Source organism: Anastrepha ludens, chromosome X (assembly GCF_028408465.1).
Source record: "Anastrepha ludens isolate Willacy chromosome X, idAnaLude1.1, whole genome shotgun sequence".
Taxonomy (NCBI): Eukaryota; Metazoa; Arthropoda; class Insecta; order Diptera; family Tephritidae; genus Anastrepha; species Anastrepha ludens.
This window is the reverse complement of record NC_071503.1, coordinates 97,866,023-97,873,151: the sequence shown is the minus strand read 5'-3', so window position 1 is coordinate 97,873,151 and position 7,129 is coordinate 97,866,023.

Genomic DNA, 7,129 nt, shown 5'->3' with positions numbered 1-7,129 from the left:
AACAGTATTTCTATTTCCTTATTAATGAATCCTGCCGCCGAAACCGGGTATGGATAAGATCGGGTGTAAATTGGTTCCGAGGAAGTGGTACGAATTTTAGCTTTGACCTTAGTATTAAATGGCAAAGCGCGGTTAGGTTCGGCAAAGGCCTTAAAATTCTTTTTAATCATAGAGTCAAACTCGTTTTTCACAAGAGCTGGGACCGAGTCCTTGTCCAAATATATGGAGTTAACTTGCTCACATTTGACGTTATTTAATTTTTCCTTACCACCCTCGTAATATAAGTATCCGGATGTCGTATCAATTTTAGATTCTATCTCCTTAAGGAAATCGTATCCCACTATACCATCGAAGCCCTTTATATTAGGAAGAATGAAGAAAGTTGAGACTTTCCCCAAAACGAAAACCTTACATTTTTTTTCTATGAGATTACATCCGTTTATAGTTTTGACCGTAAACTGTCTCTCCACAGGGATAATTCCCTTTAGGAAGCTCAAATTTTTGATATAGTTTTTTGAAGTTCCTGTATCAATCAGTAACCTAAGCTCCTGCCCCTCCGACGCCTTCTTGGTAATGTAAGGTAGGAGCGACCTTATACTAAAAAATTAACCTCGTCTTCCATCGCGAAATTGGAAGCGATCTCGACATCCGAATCACTGTCACGGTCCACAGTAATTTTCTTTTGTGGATCCACCTCTGGGGTTGTCTCCAAATGGTTGGTCCGTTGCACTTTCGGCTTCCGTGAATTTACTGAATCTCCCCTTCTGTGCTCCCGTTTATTCACGTATTGATTAGCATCCCTTTTGGGGTGCCCTCCCACGGCATTTCCCTTTCTATAACTCTGGTTGGACTGTTTTGTACGTCGGAATGCGGAGGATCCGCGGTCTACATCCATTGGAGTAGGGGTGTCCTTGAGCATTTGGGGATTGCCAGGATAGTTATTGTGGTATTTTGGGCTAGTGGTAGTTGCTACGTTGTTAACCGCAAATGTTCTGGCGAAATCATAACGCATGCGGTTGTTCGCTAACTCCTGGGCAGTAGCCAGTGCAGAAGGCAAATCTTTAGGATTGGCAGAAAATAGAATGTCGCATAACGGCCGCTTTAGGCCAGAAATAAAAACTCTTAATGCGTTTTCTCTAGCTCTATCATTGAGCGCGGCGGCAAGCTGCGTATTGTTTGAATGAGTCATTATATTTTTATTTGATATGAGTGTTAATTGCTTGTCTACCGTATCATAATATTGGCAGATTGACAAACTGCCCTGCCTCAGAACGCTGAGCTCTGTTTCCAAAACATGTAGCGGTCTTTTGTCCGCGTATGCTTTGTCCAATCTAGCTATTATAGCTTTAAAATTTAAAACAGTTGAGAAGGAAGCGAGCGTTGCATTTGCGGGGCCTACTATCTTGTTTCTAAATATCCCCATGGCAACATAATATTGCTCTGAACCCTCTTTGTAGTAGCCAATGGCGAATTCTGCTGCGGAACGCCAGGCCGGATAAGAAGCAGTATCCCCCTTAAATTCTTGTATAGATTTTATTAAATCCATATTTGTGTTGCCCCCGACCACAGTTGGATTTATTTCCACGGGAATGTAACTCTCCGCGGATGGCGGCTCTAAGCGCCGAAGAGTTTGCATCACTTCATCCAACTGGGCTTTTAATTCTTTTTTATTTTGCTCATTTTGTTGTCTTAAAATTTCTATTACCTGTTCCCTAGTTACACTCATGTTAATTTTGTTTTGCTTTTTTTTTTTTTTTTTAAAAAAAGGTAAGAAAGAGCCGAAGGTATTTCGCTTTACAAAAACTTTATATAACTTTTCTTTAATTGCACTGGATCAAAACCGAACAATTAATTACAGTATTATTATTTCACGTATTGCAATCATTTCTGCCGTGCAGGTTTCCTTCGTTTCCACAAATAGTTGATTGTATCCTTCGTTGTTAGATTCAGTTGTTCTGCCAGTTGGGTTCAGTTGTCCTGCTAGTTGGGCTCGGTTATTCTGCCAGTTGGGTTCAGTTGTCCTGCTAGTTGGGCTCGGTTGTTCTGCTAGTTGGGTTCAGTTATTCTGCTAGTTGGGTTCAGTTGTCCTGCTAGTTGGGCGCCACTTTTCTAATTTTTGCCGTTCTTTATTAAACTCCAATCTCAACTTTCGACCGTTCTTTATTAAACTCCAATCTCAACTTTCGACCGTTCTTTATTAAACTCCAATCTCAACTTTCGACCGTTCTTTATTAAACTCCAATCTCAACTTTCGACCGTTCTTTATTAAACTCCAATCTCAACTAAAAACTATATTCTTACAATCTACCCTAAATCCCTACTTGCGGTGTAGCTATTGAGTTTGTGTTGGTGTAGTTGCGCCGGCAGCTTTGTTTGTATGTTGGTACGAATGCATTCTCAGCTGCATTCCTCAAGCTGCCAAAAGTCACGTACGTAAATTGATGATCAGCTTGACCGCTGTAAGATTTGTTTATTTGCAAAATCCAAAAGACGGGCAGGCGTAGGAGTAAGCTGTGCGATCTAATTACGAACAGCCAGTAGCGTGGGAGTGATTCAAGGGAATCATCAAATCTCTGTTTTAGCTTTGCAAGTGTGCAATGCGCTAACTTATAGCTATAGGACTCCGGCAAAGTATTCAATATATAATTCAGTTTTTCTCTTTCTGTAATTTTTGCACCCGCACTTTTTAAATCATTAATGCACTTTTCAAAATCGCTAAAAAATGTAGAAGCGTCATTATAATTTTTTAACTTAATTTTTTCTAACTTATTTCTGTACACAATTTGTAAAGCCGTTGATTCTTTCAGATATAAACTATCAAATTTTTTAATCATGTCATATGCCGTTTCTTCGTCATTAATGAATTCCATTTGCTTATTGGAAATACCGTTATAAATGAGACTTATTGCTTTCACTTCTTTTGCGTCCCATTCTTCGCCTTCTTTGTCCGTCTTTGCTCGTTCAATATTATCTGCGCACTTTTTCAACTTGAGCGACATTGTTAATCGTTTTTTCCACATGGCGTAATCTTCACCATCAAAAATAGGTATCTTGATTTCACCATTGTCAGCCATTTTGTATTGTAAAACTTTCTCGAATTTTCTGACTTAAACGAGAATACAATTTTGACTTTTATTTTAAAACGATAACACTTTTTAACTTTTAACTTTAACGGCAATACTTCACAAAATATTACACGTGCTTTCTGACATACACTGTAACTTATTATTTTTAATTTTCACTTTAATACGGTACCATAGAAAAACTATTATCACACGTGCTTTTAGACATACACGGGATTACTTTATTTTTATAAAAAACGGTACCACTGAAAACCACCTAACCACAACCTGGCACTGCTACCATGTTGAGATATTGGTGTGGTTAGTGAAATAAAACTCATAAATTTAAACTATTAATTATATTAGATTATTATTTATTGTTATTAAAGAGTGCGTGCGGGTGCGTGATCTTTACTCGTCGGGTGCTCGATCAAAACTAAATCTCTCTCAACGTCAATGGCAAGCGGGCAAGCAGAGTGACGCTATCCCCACTTACTCACTTCATACATATGTATGTATATGTATGTATAACATATGATGTATATATATAATATATACCGTATAATATAAATGTACCTTACACATTCTCAACAATAAGTAACTGGAAATACAAATGTCAATAAAAAAATAAAAATTCTGAAAACAACAAAACAATAATTCAACCTAAATATTTCCACCGCATTAAATGACACTGAAATCGAGCTCAATAGCAACTAATACCAAATCAAATAATTTATTCACTAACTCACCTTGCACACCCTTTAGTTCCATTTTATGTACTCCCAAAAACTACATATATAATAGTAGGATATTTCCATAACCTAACTAAAAAGTAATATCCAACATAAGCCTTCACCTTTCAAACGAATTTCTCAGCAATAGCTATTGCAATCAATACTGCAATCAAGCTACTAGTAGTTTGCATGTACGAGTATATTCAGGCCGGCGGGCCAATTAAAAGGTCAAAAAAATCGATTTTTTTTTTTCCTGAAATCAATAGCTTAGATATTCAAGAACATGAGACACAAATTTTCAGAGTTAAATTCCAAGTATTTGCAGAGCTAAAGAGCCGAGCGTAGTGCGGCGTCGAGCAACGGTGCGCTTATTGTTGTAGTTTGAAGCGCGTTTTCTCGGCTTTTCATTTTCACGATTTTATCTAATTTATGTACACGATTGCAAAAAAACTAAACGAGCTATCCATTTCATTCAAAATGCGTTATCTTCAGTATTGTTTTCTCTTCTATGTGAACTAAAAAAAACATCCAAAAACTTTTTTTAAGCGACTTTTTTACCCAGTCGAAGAGTTTTTTTTTCCTTGAAAAACCACTTTTTTTTTCTACCTTCCCCAAAAATTCGAATTTTACGTGTTTCTCCCAATTTTCTTAGTTCACATCGAAGATAATTACATCAAAATTAATAATCTTTTTTTTTTTTGTTTTCAGATGAAAATTGCAAGTTGTATCTTGTACAGAAGTTGGATACTTCAGTGGCAAGGCGCTCTGGGAATCTATTGATAACTCGGCTTACAATATATTGTTGGAGATTGTACAAATTTTTTTTTTTAGTTCAAATATATATTAAACTATCCCCAAAACTTCATTTGGCTAATTGTTTTTTTTCTCATCCTACAACGCTTCGCGAAAACTACTGAATTTAGGACATCTAATTGGCCCGCCGGCCTTCATCCCAGAGAAATTTTCTCGATATCTGATTTTTCACAACTCCTTAACTGATTAGGCACTCAATATGTACATCGTTGCATAATAACGCAAGCAAACTCAGTCACAACCAGTACTCTTTAAATTCACATCAAGATTCAACACCTTCCAAGCTGACTGGAAGACATTTGGTAAAATCTGCGACGCAATCAATGCAGCTTCTCCATTTGCCTCTACATAAGCAAAAGTTTTGGGAGTTATACGATCTGCAGCTCATTTCACTATTCCACAAACCAAACTAAACAGATCTAAAAGAACCGTCTCTGGGTGGATAACTAAACTAACCACACTCCAAGCAACAAAGCAGTCAGTACAAAATCGTCCACTCAACATCGTTTTCGTGCATCAATTCCGGGAACGGACCACTTTTTGCCCCTATGCTATTGCTTACCATTTCGTTTCTCTCTTTCCTCGTCTGATTCATCCACTGTGCAATGTTTCAATTTGCTCTCTCCTAACCCATCATTCATAATCTGCCGGACTCAGTCAAAACTCGACTTACCATTCTTTATAACCGAATCTTTGACAGTGGTTGTTATCCACAATTTTGGAAAACCTTGTGCATTCTTCCTATCTTAAAGCTCAATAAAACCCTGTCTGAAGTAAGCAGCTGTAGACCGATATCTCTTTTGATTTGTTTAGGAAAGCTTCTTGGAAAAAGTTTAATCAACCGACTATCATGGTATGGTAACAGACAACTCATTATCAGATTGCTTATAGGAAGGGAGTCGGAACCATCGATGCTCTTCTGCCTTTAGATTACTTTATATCAAATTATTTATCTTCCAAAAACCACATCACAATACTTGCAACTGATTTTTAAAAAGCATTCGACCGTGTCGGCCGAATAAAATATCAATATCTAATTTATTATCAACCTACTTTTAATTTAGAGACAACCGAGGACCTTTGTTTTAGCGCTGCTAGTAATTATTTGTTAAGTTGTTGTCTCTTGTTTAAGTTGTAGAGAGAAATCATCGCCAACATGCTGAATAGTGACAGTAGTGAAAGTCACAAAAAAATAAAACCCCGATCGCCCAAACTTTGACCACCGCCTTCAGTGCCCCGCGATGAAGTAGCCAAAGAACAAGAAAGCCAATGGACTACTGACTGAGCTTTACAAATACGGCGGCGAGAAACTGGTAAGATGCATACATTATACCTTGTAGTATGAGTTATGGCCGTATGAATGCTCCGTCTATTACACAAGAATGGTGGTTCTGTAATTTATCTCCTGAACGTCGCATGTAAGGTTCTATCGAGCGTATTAAACCGTGATTGAACAGTTTGTACCTTAACAGAAAGGTTTCACACCAGGTAAGCCAGCAGTCGACAATATATCCACTACACATAAAACCTTGGAAAAAATCTCTGAAAAAAGATTTCATACACATTCCCTCTTGTCGCTTTCGACAGCAAACAAAGACCCACAATAATTTCAGCTTTGAAATTCAACGGAGAATCCCTCTTGTCAATAAGTACTATTTTGTAATTCGTATGTAATTAACTGATAACAAAAACCAGAACTTTTTTTCGGTACTTTTGGCATTTCAATCCGAGCTGGATAATTTATATCCGTGATATTTAAGAGCACATCTTTCTTTAAACATATTAGAAATATACACAATTTCGAAATTTATTAAAAACAGAGTACAGTTTGCAATCGGTTAATGAAATTAAGGATCCTGGTATTGTTTTTAATACTACATTTTCATTTATCAGCCAGATTAGCTTCATCGAGGATATGATATGCTTAGCTTTGTTCGGCAGAATAGCACTGACTTTTCGGATTCCTACCAACTGCTATATACCTGTTTCGTACATTCTCATCTAGGGTATGCAGAAACAATCTGGCATCATTCCCACTAGTTCCATATTGATGAGATAGAACGCATTTAGAAAGTGTTCCTTAAATTTGAATTACGTTCAATGTACTCCTCTCTGATCATTTACTTTGATATATTGCGCGCTTATCGCTTCTTATATAGGATGGGCCATGTAAAATTTGCTTTTTGAATCGGCTATAAAAAAAAAACTAATCAATATTTTTTCAAACTTTCTTTTTTATTTTGAAGATTGAACATTGTCATTTATGAATGAAAAATAATATCGTTCAAATGACTGCCAATTTTTAAGCACATTTTCGATTGTTTGGGCTCCAATTTCATGAATGGCAACTTCGATTTCGTGTTTTAAAGCATCAATCGTCTCTGGATGGTTCGCATAGCATTTGCCCTTAACGGCTCTCCACAAAAAATAGTCCAACGGGCTTAAATCACAGCTCCGAGGCGGCCAATTGATATCGGAATTTCGGCTGATTATTCGGTTTTCAAAAACGGTAAACAAAAT